General features: G+C 51.0%; 1 pseudogene; it reads right to left on the reverse strand.

Moving 5' to 3' along the window:
- The window catches only part of LOC140483565 (carbohydrate sulfotransferase 11-like), a 52851-nt pseudogene that overhangs the window by 23406 nt on the left and 10232 nt on the right, over positions 1–19213 (reverse strand).

Consider the following 19213-nt stretch of genomic DNA (forward strand, 5'->3'; position numbering starts at 1 on the left):
TATCAAAAATACCACTCCCCCTCCCCTCTTACCTCCCTTTCTATCCTTCCTGTAGCATTTGTATCCTGGAACATTAAGCTGCCAGTCCTGCCCATCCCTGAGCCATGTATCTGTAATTGCTATAATATCCCAGTCCCATGTTCCTAACCATGCCCTGAGTTCATCTGCCTTCCCTGTTAGGCCCCTTGCATTGAAATAAATGCAGTCTAATTTATTAGTCCTACCTTGTCCCTGCCTGCCCTGACTGTTTGACTCACTTCTGTTCTCAGCTGTACCTGTCTCAGATCGATCTCTTTCCTCACTATCTCCCTGGGTCCCACCCCCGCCCACCCTCTCAGTTTCCAGTCAGAGCCCAGGTCAGACAGACAACAGCAACATTCCCCTTCCCTGCTGTATCTCAACTCCAACTGACTGCCCTGAACACCACCCAATCCCATCTTTCAACTGATCCCAGGCAACTACGTTCTGCCCACAGAAAAGACCCTGACCTTCCAGTGCCACTTTCACCCCCCACCCTGTTCCCTGGCCGAGATCTCTGCCTCAGGGCGTGAGCACCTTCGCCCAGGTCCTTACCCCAAACCCCCCCACACCTCAGGGCCCTGACACACTTGGGCTACGCTCAACACAGCCAGGCCATTCTCACCCACCCCTAGTCCTCATTAGCAGCTTTTCCTGTCTCCCTGGCTCACCATTATTCATCCCTTGGTCTATCTAACAGTCAGTCATTCTCTCTCTCTCTCTCTCTCTGGACTCCATCTCCACCAATCCACCTCCTTCACCCCTCCCCCATGCCCTCCCCAACCTGCAGCCCACACTCCTCTGTCTTCACTATATACACCAACCTGTTCCTGGTCACTATCCATTCTGAAGAAGGATGACTGAATCTGAAACACCAACTCGGTTTCTCTCTCCACAGATGCTGCCAGACCTGCTGAGTTTCTCCAGCGCATTCTGTTTCAGATTTCCAGCATCTGTAGTTATTTGATTTATTGCATTGTCCCTGAATCCATGTCCAGACTTCCTGCTAATTGAGCCCATCAAATCCTTTAACAACTCCTAACAAACTGGGGGGGATCCTAGTCTCAATGGCCTCTTCTGGGCTCTGTGACTCATTGCTGTAAACAAACACTGACATTAATATTCATGCTGTGACAGGAACGTTTCAACATCTGGGAAAGTAGACCATCCTCCCAAACCAGGCCCCAAAACCTCCCGGGGAGACGGTTAAAACATTGCCTCACAATGTAGGAGCGATGGGCCCTTCAGCTCAGGGACTCTGTGCAATTTCTTTACACTAACCCCACCTATCTCTACATTCATTCACAGGATGAGGGGATCGCTCTCTGGGCCAGCAGTTATTACCCGTTCCCTAATTACCCAGGGGGCAGTTAAGAGTCAACCCCATTGCTGTGGGTCTGGAGTCACATGTAGGCCAGACCAGGTAAGGATGGCAATTTCCTTCCCTAAAGGACATTAGTGAACCAGCTTTTCTGACAAGTTCCATGGTCATTATTAAATTCTTAATTTCAGATTTTTAATCGAATTCAAATTCCACCAACTGCACAATTCGAAGCCGAGTCCCCAGAGTTATCCCCGAGTCTCCCAATAAACAGTCAACTGATCCATCGCCTTTCCTACATGTGGCCCATTGCCTCGAATATCATGACACATCAGGTGCTCATCCGAGTACTTCGGAAAGGGTTTCTGCCTCACTGGTGTCAGTCTCCAGACGGTCATTTACTACAAACTCACCAGGACAAAGGACCCGATACCCAACATGAGCAAAACCAATGTAGTGTACAAAATCCCATGCAAGGACTGTACAAAACACTACATCGGACAAACAGGAAGACAGCTAACGATCTGTATCCATGAACACCAACTAACCACGAAACAACACGACCAGCTATACTTAGTAGCCACACACAGATGACAAGCAACATGAGTTTGACTGGGACAACACTACTATTATAGGACAAGCCAAACAGAGAACAGCCAGGGAATTCCTAGAGGCATGGCACTCATCCACAGATTCTATCAATAAGCACATCGACCTGGACCCAATATACCGGCCACTACAGTGGACAGCTGGATATGACAACCGCAAGCGGCAGATACAAACCACTATAAATGCCGGAGGAAAGATCACAGAAGCGCTTCACAGGAGGCTCCCAAGCACTGAGGATGTCACCTAGACAGGGGACGAAACGTTTGCAACACAAATTCCCAGCTCGGCGAACAGAACCACAACTACAAACCCACAGACTCCCATAACTACCTGCTCTACACCTCCTCCCACCCAGTATCCTGCAAGAACTCCATCCCATTCTCCCAATTCCACATCTGCTCGGACGAGGAGACATTCCACTCCCAAGTGTCCCAGATGGCCACCTATTTCGAACAATGCACTTTTCCTCCCTCTGTCACGCAGACAGCTCCTCTCCACACCCCGTCCAATCCCCACTCCACTGCTCTAACCGCCCACCAGCACAATAAAGACAGAGTCCCCCTTGTCCTCACCTACCACCCCACCATCTCCCCATCCAACACATCATCCTTAAACACTTCCGCCAACTCTAACTAGACCCCACCATCAAGAACATCTTCCCCTCCCCCGCCCTCTCTGCCTTCCACAAGGACTGTTCCCTTTGACAGTCCTTGGTTTGTGTCACTCTCCTCACTGACTGCCCCCACAAACCCCCGGTACCTTCCCCTGCAACCGGAAAGATGCCAAACCTGCCAGTACACCCCCGCACCCCCACCCCCTCCCCCCACCTCCATTCAGGGCCCCAAACACTCCTTCCAGGGGAGACCAAGGTTCCCCTGCCTCTCCTCAAACCGAGTTTACTGCATCAGGTGCTCCCAATGTGGTCTTCTCTACATCGGGGAGACCGAACATAAACTTAGGGAACGGTTCACCGAGCATCTCAGCCGGGCCCACAGGGGCCGACCGGACCTCCCAGTCACCGCCCATTTCAATTCCCCTTCCCACTCCCTCTCCGTCAGGACCATCCTCGGCCTCCTCCATCGCCACAACGAACCAAGCTGCAAATTGGAGGAACAACCCCTCACCTTCCACCTGGGAAGCCTCCAGCCCAGAGGACTCAGCATTGAGTTCTCCAATTTCAAATAACCACCTCCCCCTCCCTTCCCCATCCCCCGACTCCCTTCCCAGCCCCTCCCCCTCCCTTCCCCATCCCCTGACCCCCTTCCCAGCCCCTCCCCCTCCCTTCCACCAACTGGATTCATTCCTCCCATTGACCAACCAGGTCGCACCCTCTACTTGTCTTCACCCATCCCCACCTCACCCCCCTACCCCCCCCCACCCCCTTTATCTGCAGCTCCCCCACCCCCTCCACACCCATCCCCCAGTCCTGAATAAGGGTTACACCCAAAACGATGTCTTCCCTCCCTCCTGATGCTGCCTGCCTTGCTGTGTCCCCCTCCCTCCTGATGCTGCCTGCCTTGCTGTGTCCCCCTCCCTCCTGATACTGCCTGCCTTGCTGTGTTCCCCCTCCCTCCTGATGCTGCCTGCCTTGCTGTGTTACCCGAGCTTCCGGCCTGTCTATTTCAGATTCCAGCATCTGTCTCAACCCCACCCCCCACCTCTGGCAGTGTATCCCAGACCCTCCCCCATCCTCTGGGTGAAAGAAGCCTTTCCATAAATCCTCTCAAAATCAAGGTCTTTTTCCTGCTACGATGACGTCAGTTTGTATGAGGGGGCATAGCTACAGATCGAGGGATGATAGATTTAAGACAGATGTCAGAGGCAGGTTCTTTACACAGAGAGTGGTAAGGGTGTGGAATGCCCTACCTGCTAATGTAATCAACTCAGCCACATTAGGGAGATTTAAACAATGTCGGGGGACGAGCTGAGAATAGTTCACAGGTCAGCGCAACGTCGAGGGCTGAAGGGCCTGTTCTGCGTTGGATTGTTCTCTGCTCTCTACCTTCAAAGCTCAGGAAACTGGTGAATGGAATTCAGTCCAGAGAAGTGAGGTAATAAATTTGAGGAAAATGAGAAACAGCAAGGAAGGCAGAGGATTCTGGTTAAGTACAGAAGGTTCAAAGTTCTTTACAGCACATGTCCAGAGAGAGCACTGGAGGTGGCAGGGCAGATAGGTACGGTGGGTGAGAAACACCCTTCATTGGCCAAGACACAGGATATAACAGCAGGGAGGTTATGCTACAATGGAATACAGAAAGCAGCTGGGCCCCTGTTTGAGTATAGTGTACGATTCCAGTCACTACATTAGAGGAAGGATGTGATGGAACTGCAGAAATACACAGGAGGTTTACAAGCCTATTGCCAGGAATGCAGAAGTTTTGCGATTAAGCAAGATAAGCTTTTACTTCTGGAACAGAGGCTGAAGCAGGATTAATAATTGAGGGGGGGTCGGAGATAGAGTGGCTGGAAAGACTCATTTCCCTCAACAACGTGGACAATGAAGACGGACAAAGATTTATAGCTCCAAAAACCAGAAGTTGCTGGAAAAGCTCAGCAGGTCTGGCAGCATCTGTGGAGAGAAATCAGAGTTAATGTTTAAGTCTGGTGACCCTTCCTCAGCATTGATGGTCACTGGACCCGAAACGCTAACTCCGATTTCTCTCCACAGATGCTGCCAGACCTGCTGAGCTTTTCCAGCAACTTCTGGTTTTTGTAGCTATAAATCTTTGTCCGTCTTCATTGTCCACGTTGTTGAGGGAAATTCCCCCTATTTTTGCCTCTGGTTTATAGCATCTGCTATAGTTCTTTTGGTTTTTATTAAAGGTTTATGATAATTCCGAACAGGATTGGAGAGAAATGGAGTTGTTTTCTTCTCTCTTCCCACCCCACTCCCCACCCCCAAAAAGGGATGGTGGGGGTTAAAGGCCCCGTCAGTTTAAAAATAAATCCCTGCTACATACTTAACACATCGCTCACTTCGGAGCAAGGACCGAGAGGAGAGACGAGGATTGCATTCGATAGCTCTTTCCACCAGCAGTGACAAAACAGGCCGAATGGCCTCCAGGGCTGTAAGTGCTTCAGTTTCCCAATTCTTTCCCATGATTTTATACTGTAGCCCCTTGGGATCCCACAGGCGCTGATACCACCTCCCCAAGATGTGAGGCCCATCCAAAACCTTCACAGAACAGTATCCTGGGCCTAACCTGTTTATAATTCCAGACGCCTATAGACAACATTGAGACCAACGCCAACATCTCACTTGGCTTCTCAATATTTATTTTAACCTGCTCCCCCAGGATTCAGGGAAGGTTGAAGGACTCGAGACTTGGCGCCCTGTACACAGCCCGCTCGGAGTTTGTAAAAATAAAACCGTTGTAAGGCCCTTCAAACAAAGCTGCTGACCTCTCAGAGACCCGACAGTCGCAGGCTGATCCAGAATCATTTCATGAAACTTCTGTTATTACAGAAAGACTCTGCAGATACAATTACAGTCCCAAGGCGATCCGGGATAGATTCCAACATTGCACGGAATCTCCTACAAGGGATTCTTGAAGAGCAAAACTGCTCCTTCATGTTTCAGGTTAGTCTCAGTTTTAGTTACCAAGGCTACAGCCCATACTCTCGGATTCTCTTCAGGTTAACATGCAGTTGGCAGTTAGGAAGACAAATGCAATGTCAGCATTCATTTCAAGAGGGCTAGAATACTAGAGCAGGGATATGCAGCTGAGGTTGTGTCAGGCTTTGGTCAGATTGCATGTGGAATACTGTGAGCAGTTCTGGGCCCTGTATTTAGGGTCAGATGTGCTGGCCTTGGAGAGGGGTCCAGAGGAGGTTCACAAGATGATCCCAGAGATGAAGGGCTTATCTTTTGAGGAGCAGCTGAGGACTCTGGATCTGTATTCGATGGTGGGGTGGGGAAGCTGATTGAAAACTTACAGAATCCTGAGAGGGCTGGATAGAGTGGACGTGGAGAAGATGTTTCCCACCAGGAGGAGAGACTAGGACCCAAGGGCACAGCCTCACCCAACCCTTTAGAACAAAGGTGAATTTCTTCAGCCAGAGGTGGGGAATCTGTGGAACTCATTGCTGCAGAGGGTTGTGTAGGCCAAGTCATTGAGTGTATTTAAGACAGAGACAGATAGGTTCATGATTGATAAGGGGATCAAAGGTTACAGGGAGAAGGCAGGAGACTGGGGTTAGGAAACATATCAGCCATGATCGGGTGGTGGAGCAGACTTGATGGGCTGAATGGCCTAATTCTGCTATGGCCTCACGGTCAATGATTGCTTCTTCCCACCCGACGCTGAGGAGAGAGGGTAAGAGTCCAGTGGTTGAAAGTATCAATACAAGACGATCACCGATAAATCCAACTGGAAACCCGGGTCAATCGTGCTCCCAGAGATGGTGGAGGAGGGGATTAGCTTCTCCTTCTTACAGGGTGGGGGCATGGGTTCTGCTGGCTGGGCCAGTATTTATTGCCCTCACCAACTGCCCTTTAGAAGCGGGTGTGAGCTGTACCAAAATATTGAAGGGGAATTTGGGAGCGCAGAGGGTTCACCATCCAATCACAGCAACCTCCCCTTCAGCTGCTGATGGGCCCATGTCCCATCACAGACAGCATCCCCTCCCCTTCCCCAATCTGACCAGTGACAGCTCTCCGGCCCCAGGTAAGACAACTCAAGCCAAAACTTCAGAGAGCCAAGTATCTGAGAGGTACCTTCCTAGAGGGGTCTTTAATGGCAGCATTTGTTAACTCGAGACTCCAGTGTCAATATTTTGAGATTTCTGATTGCCTGTGGCCCTCCCTCAAGGTGGTTCTGGGTGGGATGCTCTTCAAAGGGTTGGTGTACACTCGATGGACCGAATGGCCTGCTGCTATACTGTAGGCATTCTACGATTGACTGGGCCTTTGTCAAACCGCCAGCAGCTCCATAAAATGGTCCTTGTGGGAATTTCTCTGAAAATCCCCTGCCCACCTCCTTAATGCAGCTCCCATCCCCTACTTTTACAGTCCCCTCCTCCCAGCCCAACATCCCAGGCGCCAGACAAAAGCAGCTCCTCAAATACAAATCCCACACAGCAGCATTCCCAGAGTTCCAAAGTAACTAGATCAGGCGGGAATATTGTCTCAGGGACCCTGCTTTCCCTGGTCCCAGGAAAATCACTGACTCCCTCTGTCCATCAGGAGGCAGTGCTCAGTCAGTGTCTCCCCAGTATCGAATCACTGAGCAGGAGGCGCTACCTAGATATGGGAGGGGTCAGGTTCACAAAGGCAGGCAGACAGACAGACAGACAGACAGACAGAGGGTTCCCCTCATTGGTCCAAGCCTCAGGTGACCTACCTTCTCGGAGTTGTGGCGCTGACGGACTCCAGCTCCCTTGCCCTTTCCACCAGCCCCTGTCGGAACCAGCCGACCAGTCACTATAATAAATAAAACATCAGCTTCACAGGAGTGTCAGGCCTGCACCGCAATATCACCCTCTCTACCCCGAAACTAAAACACTCCAACTCAGTCAGAACGAGGGGAGAGGGAGAGGGAGAGGGAGAGAGAGAGAGAGAGGGAGAGGGAGAGGGAGAGGGAGAGGGGAAGAAGAAGAAAGAGAGAAGCTGGACATACAATTTAGGTGCAGTGTAGGCCATTCGGCCTCTCACACATGCTGCCCCATTCAATCCCATCACGGCTGAACAGATTCGCCTCAACTTGATTCTCCAGCCCAATCCCGATGTTCATCACCAATCTCGAAACCTCCGCACTGACCTCTGGAAATGAGAGTTCCACAAACTCCCAACCTGGAGAGAAAGAAGCAATTCGGTCCCATCTCCATCTCCAATGGGAGGCCTGTTATGTTTAAACTGTGCCCTCTCATTCCGGTCTCTCCCACAAAGGGAACTACCCGCCCAGCTCCCACCCTCTCGATCCGGTATGTTTCAGTAAAGATTCTCTCTCTCATTCCTCTACACTCCAATGGATAGACCCACCTTTCCCACCCCCACCCCGCCCCCCCTCCCCCAAAGCAACCCCTTCATCCCAGAAATCAGTCATACAGCACATGAAAAAGGCCTTTCGGCCCATTGAGCCTGTGTCAGTCAAACACAGCCAGCCAAGGGAAGCTGGTTTCCCAGCAGCAGGTCCACAGTTGAAGGGGCTTTCTCTGAATTGCTTCCAATGGGATTCTTAAATAAGCGCTCCAAACTCTGCACAGTTCTCCAGACGTGGTCCCACTAACACCCAGTACAAGTAAGATCAACATCCAGACTTTATTATTTCATTGAGGTAAAAACAATGACTGCAGATGCTGGAAACCAAATACTGGATTAGTGGTGCTGGAAGAGCACAGCAGTTCAGGCAGCATCCAAGGAGCAGCGAAATCGACGTTTCGGGCAAAAGCCCTTCATCCTGATGAAGGGCTTTTGCCCGAAACGTCGATTTCGCTGCTCGTTGGATGCTGCCTGAACTGCTGTGCTCTTCCAGCACCACTAATCCAGTATTTATTATTTCATTCCCTCAGCAACAAACACTGACATTCCATTAGCCTCCTGCAGGACCTGCCGACTAACTTCTCAGGATTCACGTACAAGACCAGCCTGATCCCTCTGCCCTTCAGCGCTCGGTGATCTCCTTTCCTGTCTGCTTCATCGGCCAAATTCCTGTTCCCCCCCACCCCCCACCCACTGTCTATACCTACCTTCTCCCCAGTGTCCAGACCAACCAGCAGCATTCCCAGTCCTTTGATCAAATTATTAATACAGATTGTGAGGAGCTTCTTCATTCAACAGGCACTCCACTGGTTAGACTCCTGACAGGAGAAGGAGACCCCTTACATCCTGACCACCTCAATCCAGCTGACGATTATACCCAATTCCACTGTATGTGGGCCTGAAAGGGTTAATCCTGAGAGGCACCGCCAGCTGTGGTGATGCTCTAAGGGCTTGGGGGAGTAAAAAAAGAGCGGGGGACAGACAGCAGTCGGTGTGGTCATGGCAAGCACAATGAGCCACATCTCACACCAGAAGGTGTCTGTGCCTTGGCGCACACACACCAAAGCTTTCTATGTTACTGAGAATGACAACACAGAACACCCCGCCCCCCCCCCCGACAAGGTGCTCATCTATAAACCCCAGCAAGAGTGACTTGGATAATGTTTCAGGACATCAGTCAAGGCTGCCTGCATTAGGAACCCAAACCCTGGCGGTAGTGAGTCTAATGAGGTGAACCTAGTGTACCATTCTGAAAGGGATAGATAATATAGAAGCAGGGAGGAGGCTTCCACTGACAGGTGGAAGTAGAACTAGGGGGTTTAGCCTCAGAATAACGGGGAGCAGGATTCGGACTGAGCTGAGGGGGGGATCTCCTTCACCCAGAGGGTTGTGAATCTGTGGAATTCTCTGCCCAGTGAAGCAGGCGAATGGTTTTAAGGCAAAGATAGATTTTTGAACAGTAAAGAAATGAAGGGTTATGGGGAGATTGTGGGTAAGTGGAACTGAGTCCATGAAAAGGTCAGCCATGATTTTATTGAATGGCGGGGGGGGGGCAGGCTCGATGGGCCGGATGGCCTACTCCAGCTCCTGGTTCTGATGTTCTTACAGAGTAAGAGTTCCCTGGTTGGACCAGATTAACAGCCCCAATCAGGGAGCCCTGGCTGACAGATAAGATCAGGAGTGTCAGAGGTTCTGCTCACTCAGAGCTGGCTCTGAGGGAGCTGATTCACTGTCAGCGACTCTCCCTGTGTTAATAAAGGGGGACCTGGTGACAGGATACTGACCTCTGGGGAGTTATTTCAGAGGCAAAATCTCTTAGGAGAAAGTGAGGACTGCAGATGCTGGAAATCAGAGTCAAAATTAGAGTGGTGCTGGAAAAGCACAGCAGGTCAGGCAGCATCCGAAGAGCAGGAAAATTGGGCACAAGGACTTCATCAGGATTGTCCTGTTCCTCAGATGCTGCCTGACCCACTGTGCTTTTCCAGCATCACACTCTCGATGCAAAATCTCTTCGCCTGGCCTCGTTTACACAGACTGGAGCTGGTTCCAGAGTATAGAAACTGAATTGCACCCTCTTTATTTAAACCGTGTGGATGGTCTATAAACAAGTTATTAATCCGATTCCAAAAGTCACGGTTTTACAATCGGAGGTCTTAGCCTCGGCTGAGTGATTGATTGGGTGTGATTGTTACTACAGAAGTACACTGTGACAAAATGCAAACATTGGAAAATAAACTGGGTGTGTTAACTAGGTCACTCCAGAATGCAACGTAACGTTTTCAAAATACCAGCATGGCACAATGGGCCGAATAGCCTCATTCTGTGAAATCCCCAGCCTCAGCACTAAAGCCTGAGGTCCATTCCAACATCACAGTATTTCACAATCACCAGCTAACAATCACAAAGACACACTCCCCTACCATCCACTGCATGGGGTAGGAGCCTGGACTCAGAGGTCAGTCTCCTCTAACCACGGGCACTATTTCCAGGAGAAAAAGTATTTCTCACACCATGCAGGTAAACAAATCTCTAGCACATTGCTCCTCTGTTTATGTAGCAAGGGGATAGGTGCAGAGTGTACATTTGGGACCTTACCCTGAACCGCAATTGTGCTTCAGCGAGAGAACTGTTTCCAATACTGGCATCAGAATGTCCAGACAGTTCTCACAGCCTTGGACAGGGTGAGGAGGAAGTTTACCAGATTGCACCAGGTATTGTAGCTTATGATGTGTATGTATATACACACACGCACGCACACGCACACACACACACCTGTCAGCAGTCATCCATGTGAATGTTTGAGAGAGTGGTGGGGGCTGTGTGAATGGAGGTAAATGGGCGAGAGTGAGAGAGCACGAGTGAGCGATGGTAAGAGACGGAGTGTGAGTGAGAGTAAGACAGACAGAAATTCACTCACAATGTGCCTGTTCTGCTTCCAGTAGCTTCAACAATCGTTTACTATTCTATGTCCACAACCAGACTTGACCAAGCAACCACAATGAGCACCAGGAGTAAACAGACTCAGCACCAAACCCAGAACAATGTCAACACGAAACCAGCAATGATAGACTTCAGTGAACATGGAGACACTGGAGGAACTGGGATTGTTCTTCTCAGAGCGCAGACAGATTTTTAAAAATTCACTCATGTGACATGGGGCCTAGATTTACCGCCCGTCCCTAGTTGCCCCTTGAGAAGGTGGGAGTGAGCTGCCTTCTTGACCCGCTGCAGTCCATGTGCTGTGGGTAGACCCACAATGCCCTCAGGTAGGGAATTCCAGGATTTTGACCCAGTGACACTGAAGGAACGGCGATATATTTCCAAGTCAGGATGGGGAGGGGCTTGGAGGGAACTTGCAGGGGCTGGTGTTCCCATGTATCTGCTGCCCTTGTCCTTCTAGATGGAAGTGGTCATGGGTTTGGGAAGGGCTGTCTGAGGATCTTTGGTGAATTTAAAGGGAGATTTAAATAAGGTGTTCAGAGTTGAACAATTTAGAAGCCTCATATTGACATTGTTGGGGTTCTCAATGACAAAGATTAAAATGGAGAAATTTAGTTCAGGAGGAGGGATAGTAAAGGGTTCATGATTGGCTTGGTTCAGTGGGTCTAATGGGGGAGGGGGGGATAGAAGACCTCTCAATGGGAAAATTGCAAAGGGTAGGTTGGTAAAAGGTTAAAGGTTAAAAGACCCAGACTGAAGAAAAGACATACCGGTGTGTGTGTGTGTGTGTGTGTGTGTGTGTGTGTGTGTGTGTGTGTGAGAGAGAGAGAGAGAGTCTGTGTGTGTGAAAGAGAGAGAGAGACTGTGTGTGTGTGTGTGTGTGTGTGTGTGTGTGTGTGTGTGTGTGAGAGAGAGAAAAAGTGAGTGAGAGTGAGAGAGAGAGAGTCTGTGTGTGTGCGCGCGTGTGAGAGAGAGTGAGTGACAGAGACTCTGTGTGTGTGCGTGTACGTGTGTGCGTGTACGTGTGTGCGTGCGTGTGTATGGGGGTTTTTTGTGTGTGTGTGTGTGTGTATGTGTCTATTAGGGAAAATATGGTAATTGGTTGTACAAATGTTGGAATGGTTCTTGTTCTGAACTGTTAAGTGTATTCTCTCCCCCCTGGCTGCTGTCAATCTGCAGAATAGCTCATCACTGAGGGGAGGTTACCTTCCAGCCCCAGGGACCATGTGGGAAGCTCACTTGTCAAGCTCAGAACTGAAGCCAGCACAGGGAATTGGAGCCGTCTGAGTTACTCCAGTCAGGATCTGCAAATTCTTTCAATTCCCACCGACACTTTCCAGCAACACCTCCCCCTCCTGCCTCAACAATGAGAGTGAAAACATTCCAGTGAATTCTCTGCAGTGTGCAGCCGAGTGCTCCAGTGCAGTACTGACAGAGTGCTGCACTGTCAGAGGGTCCCCCAGCCCAACACTGATTCCACCCATTTCCTCCCCACCCAGTAACTTCATGATGCTCTTTAGGAGTAGTCACTGATGACCACCTTCGGTCGATGTGCCTCTAATATTCAGCCAGAATGGGAAGAGCTATCTGGACTGCGGCAAAGCATGAGACCATTCAGCTCCTCATGGCCATACTAGCTTTTATCTACTGCCATCTCCCTGTATCCCTGAGTCATCTTCCTTTCCAGGGAACAATCCAATTCCCTCCTACAAGCTGCGGTTGACCCTGCCTCCAGCCCATTCCCTCCCCGAACCACTCACTCTGTGGGAAAAGCCCTTCCCCCCAACACTTCCAATTTGTGCCCTCTTTCACCGCGATTCTTTTATAACTCCCAGACGGCTTGGACCCACGACAACTCCCCTACTGTTGCAACAGGTCCACAGCAGACACATTTCCCTAGCCCTACACTCATCCCTGGAACATTCGGAAACAAGGAATACCTCCATCAGACTCCGGATTATTGACTTTCGTGTTGCCTTCAGCACCATAATCTCAACAAAACTCATTTCCAAACTCCGAGACCCAGGACTCTGCTTCTTCCCCACCATCCGCACCTCCCCCCCACAACACACACACACACACACACACACACACACACACAGTCACACACAGTCACACACAGTCACACACAGTCACACACAGTCACACACACAGTCACACACACAGTCACACACAATCCTGGACTTGCTGATCTACGGACTGCAATCAGAAGGATGGACGATAATCCCCTCCTCCACCATAATCCTCAACACCAGGGTCCCCCATGGCTCTGTCCTCAGCCCCTCACCACACCCCTTATACTCTCAGGCTGTGTGTGTGTGGGGCCAAATTCCACCCCAACCCCCTTCACAGATTGGCTGATGACACCGCGGTCGTGGGTCAGATCTCAGACAACGATGAGACGGAGTACAGGAAGGAGGTCGGGTGCTTGGTGGTGGGTGTAAAGACACCAATCTCTCCCTGAGTGTCGGTGAACCGAAGGAGCTGGTCATTATCTGCAGGAAGCAGAGAGGAGGCCACGCCCCTGTCTGTATCGATGGGGCTGAGGGGGGAAAGAGGGTGAACAGCATCACGTTCCTGGGGGTGACCATCACCAACAATCTGTCTTGGTGCATTCACATCAACTCGACAGTACAACAACACCGCTACTTCCTCAGGAGGCTAAAGAAATTCAGCGTCACACAAGGACTCTCACCAATTGTTATTGATGCACTACAGAAAGCATCCTGTCCAGATGCAGCACAGTGAGGTTTGGCAATTGCTCTGCCCGGGACTGTAAGAAACTACAGAGAGTCGTGAACACAGCCCAGTCCATCACACCAACCAGCCTCCCATCCACTGACTCCATCTATACTTCCCACTGCCTTGGGAAAGCAGCCAACATCATCGCAGACCCCTCCCACCCCGGATATACTCTCATCCATCAGGCAGAAGGTACAAAAGTTGGAAAACACATATCAACAGATTCAAGAACAGCTCCTTCACTGCTGTTGTCAGACTCTCGTGTATTAGAGCTGAGCTGATCTTCCTCTGCACCTTCTCTGGGGAGGCTGTAACACTAAGTGCTGCATTCTGTTCTGTTACCCTGATGTATTATGTAAGGTATGATTTGTCTGGATTGCACGCAACACACTACTTTTAATTGTATCTCAGTACGTGTGACAATAATAAATACTGGAGGGTTTATTAACTATTCCCTTTACCCATCCTGCTAGCTTTATTAATTTGTGCACATAAATGCCCAGGTCCCTCTGCCCTCCACCCTGATAAAGACAGCACTCTTCATTATATACAGTCTGTCCATATTCCTCCTGGCAAGATGTGTCCCCTCACACTTCTCCATGTTGAACTGCATCTGCTATCTCTCTGGCCACCTCACCAATGCAGAGACATCCAGGAGGAGGAAAGGAGAGCCTGGAGCCTGGTTGAATACTCCCAGTCATGAACAAACCAATATTGACAGCTCGCCACTAATGCACCGTCCCCACTCAGTCAGATTCCACAACCTAACCCGCCCAAGGAGTGAGCAGCTTTCAGAACAAAGAGAAGAAGTAGAGTTCAGGCATAGTTACGAGACTCCAGCATCTGCACTCCTCACTTTCTCGTAGTTATGAGACTGTCGCGGTTTCATTATTCAGAAACACATCACCGTTTCTTTACTGTCACTGGGTCAGAATCCTGGAATTCCCTCCCTAAGGGACATTGTGGGTCTACCCACAGCACATGGACAGCAGCGGGTCAAGAAGGCAGCTCACCCCCCACCTTCTCAAGGGGCGATGACGTGGAGGTGCTGGTGTTGGACTGGGGTGGACGAGGTCAGAGGTCACACGACACCAGGTTAAAGTCCAACAGGCTTATTTGAAACCACACTTTGAAAGCTAGTGCTTTGTGACCTCTGACCTTCTCAAGGGGCAATGAGCGATGGGGGATAAGTACTGGCCAGCCTGGGAACGCATTACTTCATCCAATCCCAACAATATCTCCTTGGAATATTTTCCCCTTTGTGCGGTCAGTAATCCCTGCTGGAACAGGATTCCTGGTCTTCCCAGTGAGACAAAGCCCCAACTCAATCACACAGTGAAGGACCTGGGAATTAAGAATTTTACAAACGGGGATCATTGCCTGACAAACCCAAATCCCTCGTGAAAAGGACAGCCTAACAGAGTCAGTACAGTGCAGGAAGATCTGCAGCTCTGCCCTTTAATGGGATCTCCCACTGGCCTGTCAGCAGGTACTTCCATAACCTTCAATCCAGCCTCTTGCAAAGTTTACATTGAAACATTCCAGAACGGCCGAGACATTTTTCTGAGAGGTTGTGTTTGAATGTGACAGTTTGGTGCAGAATTTCACAGCCCAGTTCATTACCGTGTCCCCCCCCCCTCACTCGCAATCACCAAAAGACACATGACCCAGGAAGCCGACAAGGACAAAATATTTATATCTATCGTCCCTTTCAGCACCTCAGGACATCTGAACGCATGTTACACCCACAGAAGGACTTCTTACAGGGTGGACCCTCTTCAAGGAAAGTGGCAGCCAATTTGTACACAGCAAGATCCCACTATTAAATCAGGACCACATGTTTCAGCGATGGTGGCTAAGGGACAGATATTGATCAAAGCAGCTCCCCCCACCACCAAGACTTTGGCAAACAGTACAGTGGAATATTCCACACGGAACAGAGCGCAGAAAGAGCTGGGGTTTAGCCATCACCTACACAATGGGAGCTCAGAGTGCAGCAGAAACTCTAACCAAACCTCAAACAAGATCCTAACACCCCAGTGAGAGTCTGTGTGGGACTGTACCCCAGTGAGAGAGAGTGTGTGTGTGTGTGTGTGTGCGTGTGCGCGTCTGTGTCTGTGTGAGAGAGAGAGAGAGAGAGACTATACCCCAGTGAGTGTCAGTGTGTGTGGGACTATACCCGAATGAGAATCTGTGTGTGTGGGGGGGGGGGAAACTGTACCCCACTGAGGGTCAGCGTGTGTGTGTCGGACTGTACCCCACTGAGAGTCAGTGTGTTGGGGACCATGCCCCAGTGAGAGTCTGTGTTTGTATGTGTGTGACTGTGTGTGAGACTGTACCCAAGCGAGAGTCTGTGTGTGTGACTGTACGCCAGAGTCAGTGTGTGTGTGTGACTGTACGCCAGAGTCAGTGTGTGTGTGTGACTGTACGCCAGAGTCAGTGTGCGTGTGCGTGTGCGTGTGCGTGTGCGTGTGCGTGTGCGTGTGCGTGTGCGTGTGCGTGTGCGTGACTGTACCCCAGCGAGAGTCAGTGTGTATGGGACTGTACCCTAGTGAGAGTCTGTGTGTGTGTGTGAGAGATTGTACTCTGGTGTGAGTGAGTGTGTGTTGGGGAGGGGGGGGGGGGGGAGGTGAGGGGCAGAAAGGGGTGGGGGTGGGGGTGGGGGTGGGGGTGGAGGGGGGGGGGTGGAGGGGGGGGGTGGAGGGGGGGGTGGAGGGGGGGGTGGAGGGGGGGGTGGAGGGGGGGGTGGAGGGGGGGGTGGAGGGGGGGGTGGAGGGGGGGGTGGAGGGGGGGGTGGAGGGGGGGGTGGAGGGGGGGGTGGAGGGGGGGGTGGAGGGGGGGGTGGAGGGGGGGGGTGGAGGGGGGGGGTGGAGGGGGGGGTGGAGGGGGGGGTGGAGGGGGGGGTGGAGGGGGGGGGTGGAGGGGGGGGGTGGAGGGGGGGGTGGAGGGGGGGGGTGGAGGGGGGGGTGGAGGGGGGGGTGGAGGGGGGGGGTGGAGGGGGGGGGTGGAGGGGGGGGGTGGAGGGGGGGGTGGAGGGGGGGGTGGAGGGGGGGGTGGAGGGGGGGGGTGGAGGGGGGGGGGTGGAGGGGGGGGGTGGAGGGGGGGGTGGAGGGGGGGGGTGGGGAGGCGGAGGCGGAGGCGGAGGCGGAGGCGGAGGCGGAGGCGGAGGCGGAGGCGGAGGGGGGGGTGGGGGTGGGGGTGGGGGTGGGGGTGGGGGTGGGGGTGGGGGTGGGGGTGGGGGTGGGGGTGGGGGTGGGGGTGGGGGGTGGGGGTGGGGGTGGGGGGTGGGGGTGGGGGTGGGGGAGGGGGGGTGGAGGTGGAGGTGGGGGTGGGGGTGGGGGGGGGGTGGGGGTGGGGGAGGGGGGGTGGAGGTGGGGGTGGGGGTGGGGGTGGGGGTGGGGGTGGGGGTGGGGGTGGGGGTGGGGGTGGGGGTGGGGGTGGGGGTGGGGGTGGGGGTGGAGGCTGCAGCTGGATATAGGTCATGGCTCTGGCTGAAAGAACGAAGGATGTTAAAAGGCGAAACATCAGGAACCAATCACACAGAGACGTTATCTTTCTTCATGGAAGGCCACCCCATTGAAATCTGAATCTAGACCGAGTTCCAAATATTGCTGGCAAGGATAAAATGAAGATTTTTTGTTGAGAAAGAATAAAAATGAAATCAATTATCTTGCCTATTTGTTTTAAATGTAAGGTTAATTGACACACAGTTGGCCATGACCTACACAACACAGGCAAACCCAGAAGGTCCCATAGTGTTTGGAGCAGGAGACAGCAGATTGTGTACAGTGACGCTGGGGGAGGGGGAACTACACTCAGCACCGATTACATTCACTTCCATTGACAGAACACAGAAATATCCAACGTTCAAAACTCAGCCAGTGATTCCCCAAGTTCAGAGACAGGAGTCAGCAACAAGAAAGACTTGCATTGCCTTAGCACCGTTCACATCCTCAGGACGTGACAGTGTTTTACAGCTAATGAAGTGCTTCAAGCCCCAGCACTGCTGTAATGCAGGCAACATGCATAGCAAGATCCCACTAACAGCTTTATGATCATTCATGATATGCTTCAGAGCATCAGAACGTAGAAAAGTACAGCACAGAACAGGCCCTTTGGCCCACGATGTTGTGCTGTGGTTTAATCCTAATGTAAAATATAATAACAACCTACACACCCCTCAACTCACTGCTCTCCATGTGCCAGTCCAGCAGTCACTTAAATATTCCTAATGACTCTGCTTCCACCACCACCGCTGGCATCGCATTCCATGCATTCACCACTCTCTGCGTAAAGAACCTACCTCTGACATCTCCTCTATACCTTCCTCCTAATATCTTCAAACTATGACCCTCGTACCCGTCAAACCTGCCCTGGGCAAAAGTCTCTGGCTATTGACTCTATCTCTTCCTCTCATTATCTTGTAAACCTCGATCAGGTCATCTCTCTTTCTCCTTCTCTCAAGAGAGAAAAGTCCGAGCTTAGTCAACCTTTCTTCATAAGTTAAAAATCACACAACACACACGTATATTTTGTGGGGTGAATTTGTACTTGCAGAGTTACATTGTACTTTGCTCAAAAACTGCATGAATTCATGTAAGACTCTGTTATCTCACTTTTTAAGATTAGAATCAATCTAAACATCAGGTCATAGACAGAGAACACAGGGGGCCAACACCTTCAACATATTACTGGATTAGTGATGCTGGAAGAGCACAGCAGTTCAGGCAGCATCCAACGAGCAGCGAAATCGACGTTAGGGCAATTATTCCTGATGAAGGACTTTTGCCCGAAACGTCGATTTCGCTGCTCGTTGGATGCTGCCTGAACTGCTGTGCTCTTCCAGCACCACTAATCCAGTATTTGGTTTTCAGCATCTGCAGTCATTGTTTTTACCTTCAACATATTGTCTAGCTATCACCATTGTTAACAGCTAACCCGAGAATGCAACTTTTAAAAAAAGGGTTTTGTGATTTACACATGAAAGAAGTGAAACTATCACTGTATTCGAACAGATGAAAGGCTTAACAGACAATCAATTTTTCAATGTATAATTTCAGTTACATCACACTGCAAATTTTTGCTATAAATTCTGTGTTACGATTGAGCCCTCCACAATCACCTGATGAAGGAGCATCGCTCCGAAAGCTAGCGTGCTTCCAATTAAACCTGTTGGACTATAATCGGCATCTCCAAATCATTTCTTCATAAGGCAAGCCCTCCAGTCCAGGCAGCATCCTGGTAAACCTTCTCCACTCTCTCCAAAGCCTCTCTATCTTTCCTATAGTAGGGCAACCAGAACTGGACACAATATTCCAAGTGTGGTCTCACCAGGGACTTGTACAGCTGTAGCAAAACCTCGCAGCTCTTTAAACTCAATCCCCCTGTTAATGAAAGCCAGAACACCATATGCTTTCTTAACAACCCTATCCACTTGGGTGGCAACTTTGAGGGATTTATGTACTTGCACACCCAGATCCCTCTGTTCCTCCACTTTGCCAAGAATCCTGTCTTTATCCCTATATTCAGTATGCGAGTTCGACCTTCCAAAATGCATCGCTTCGCATTTATCCAGGTTTAACTCCATTTGCCATTTCTCAGCC

This window comes from Chiloscyllium punctatum, chromosome 12 (genome assembly GCF_047496795.1).
Source record: "Chiloscyllium punctatum isolate Juve2018m chromosome 12, sChiPun1.3, whole genome shotgun sequence".
NCBI classification, from domain to species: domain Eukaryota; kingdom Metazoa; phylum Chordata; class Chondrichthyes; order Orectolobiformes; family Hemiscylliidae; genus Chiloscyllium; species Chiloscyllium punctatum.